Source organism: Macadamia integrifolia, chromosome 6 (genome assembly GCF_013358625.1).
Source record: "Macadamia integrifolia cultivar HAES 741 chromosome 6, SCU_Mint_v3, whole genome shotgun sequence".
In the NCBI taxonomy this organism is placed as follows: domain Eukaryota; kingdom Viridiplantae; phylum Streptophyta; class Magnoliopsida; order Proteales; family Proteaceae; genus Macadamia; species Macadamia integrifolia.
Genome location: NC_056562.1, coordinates 39,109,156 through 39,111,566, shown reverse-complemented (window position 1 = coordinate 39,111,566; position 2,411 = coordinate 39,109,156). Strand labels below are relative to the sequence as shown.

At 38.8% G+C, this 2,411-nt stretch overlaps 1 protein-coding gene across 10 annotated transcripts in view; it reads right to left on the bottom strand.

The window, feature by feature from the left end:
• Positions 1-1,463: 1,463 nt before the first annotated feature.
• LOC122080749 overlaps positions 1,464-2,411 on the bottom strand; it is a 10,700-nt gene continuing 9,752 nt past the window's right edge. For 6 of the 10 annotated variants that reach the window (XR_006140906.1, XR_006140897.1, XR_006140900.1 and 3 more), the window contains one exon: positions 1,464-2,374. The gene's annotated coding sequence lies outside the window, so the exon portion shown is untranslated. The remainder of the gene's footprint in view (positions 2,375-2,411) is intronic. The other 4 variants (XR_006140905.1, XR_006140904.1, XR_006140899.1 and 1 more) reach the window with 4 other exon arrangements.

Below are 2,411 nucleotides of genomic sequence, written 5' to 3'. Positions count from 1 at the left end.
CATCTCCACCTCCTCCTCCGCCTCCCCCTGCCTTTTCTCCTTCTCCAACTCCTTCTCCCACTATCGCAAGCTCAAAGCTTCCACACATCCTCTCTGAATCAAGCCCCTCCACTCCCCGCCAACAACCGACCACGAAATATGGTTACCCTTTCAACTTCCCGACCCTCTCCACCTATTCTAGCACTCCTTCTCAGACTTCATCCGTTTGGAACTGGGAGAATTTCTATCCTCCCTCACCTCCCGGTTCTGATTTCTACCGCCGAACAAAAGATGAAGAAAACGATCACCCCCACCACGACGAAGACGAGGACGAAAAGGATGAAGAAACCGAGAGGGAAGAAGTTCATTGCAACGAATGGGGCGACCATTATAGTACCTCGAGCTCCGATTCCAAATCCGACAACGAAGAGAGCGAGAGAGACCGAGACGAGAGATCAGAGATTGGTTCTACATCGAATTTTGGATCTTCATTTCACACTGAGACCACGAATCGGTTCGAGTCATTCACACTTGTAAACCGGATGAATAACCCTCAACCAACCTTCTTAATCTTGACCGTTGGTGATGGACTGTCCACGTGTCGCGTTCTGCACCTAGCAAAACATGGAAAAACAGAGATTAGAAAAATAGACGATTTTTTCCCCATAAATCTTGCATTTGATTCCTTTCCTTAGAAGTCAAGGATAGGTTTGGTTGCAAGAAGAAATAAAGGAGAAAAGTGAAATTTTCAAACTCAACAAAGAAATCTCTATAATCATTGCCCCACTTACTCCAAATCATTCCATATATAGTTATTTAATTTTACTTTATTTTACATTCAAAACCTTTCACTATTAAATGTAAGATAAAACTTACATGTAAAATATATCACTGCCAAATATAATAAAATAATAATAATAATAATAATAACAATAATAATTTTGAGTCTGAAAATTTCACTTCCTTTCCATTTTAATTTCACTTGCAACCAAGCATAGCATAAGGAAAAGCTATTCCCATAAATTTTGGAGTTAGCATTTGGATCCTTTCTCAAGGAAAGGGAATCACATCCAAGAATTTTAAGGGTTATGTTACACACCAATGTTGGAAATATTTTGGAGATGAGATGGCCCTTTCATTCCTCACTTTTCCCTCTAAAATCGGGAGGGAAGACAAAACGTCTTCCCTCAACTTTCCCTACCCTTGCCTTTGTTTCACATATCTTACAAAGAACGCAACCAAACACAGCCTAATATTACCAACTTCCAAGAACCATAACCATTTTGTAAAATAGCAATCCTCCTGATGGTGAGTCATAGATATAGATCAAATGATTCAGATAATCAAACCAAGCCTTCCTGTGGCTCAAAACAGGACACTAATCAAAATTTACCAAATCAAAAATTGTGTAAAGACCCCTTTCAACGAGATAAAGCATCAAGTAGTACAGCATGATCAATTTTGCTGAGCAAATGACATAGTAATTGGAAAATAATATATCTCACCATTACTATTGAAATAAATTCACTGCTTTTTCTGAAATATATAATATATTTAAAACTACTACCCAAGTACTGAACTTCCAAAAAGAGTACCAACTACATCTGCCATGGCAACACACATTGACTAGCTTCCCCAGTCAACGATGATAATAGAAGGTATTTGGCCACGCCTTGAGTGTACTAGGTCCTAAAAATAACTGGAACCAACTCTGTAATGTGATACACCGATTCTACCAAAGAATACAAAACCCTGCAAACGAAGCAAATCCAAGAGAGAGAAGGGAAAAAAAAAAGTTGAACAGATCAGGGCATGACAAATTTAAGTTTGTAGCTGAAAACATACTAGACATATCAGCCATTTGGAGTAGCAGATCCGCTATCCTTTTGAATTGAAAGCAACAGTGAGGCAAGTGGATTTACTTGATGAATGGAGGTATCAAAACTCTATCAAGTTACCAGATCGGAGCCATCATAAACATATGTTTGTATCCACTAACAGAATGGAAAACTCATCCCTTTGAAGCAGGAGATCCATTGTCCTCTGAATTCACAGAAGAATTTGATGCTTGTGGTTATCATTTAATGAATAGACAGGTTTTAATGACCCGTTAAGAATTTATTAAGATCCATAGCCAGCACCTACAAGTGTGCATGGTAAAAGTATGCTAAAGCCTTTGATCCAAATAATAACACAATTTGCAGAACCTAAACAAACTCTGTTCCATGGTTTCCCATAAAGTTACCTGTTAAAATCACCATGGCACAATTCACCATGAACTAGTCCAAACTCAGCCAATCTGCTCAAAGCTCACGTGGTGAGATTGTGGATTAAATGCAACCCAGAATTCCCTGGCTTCAGCTGACCTTAAAAGTAGATTACCTAATCAAAGACACTTGAGAAGGGGGGTGGTGGGGAAAAAACAAAAAAAA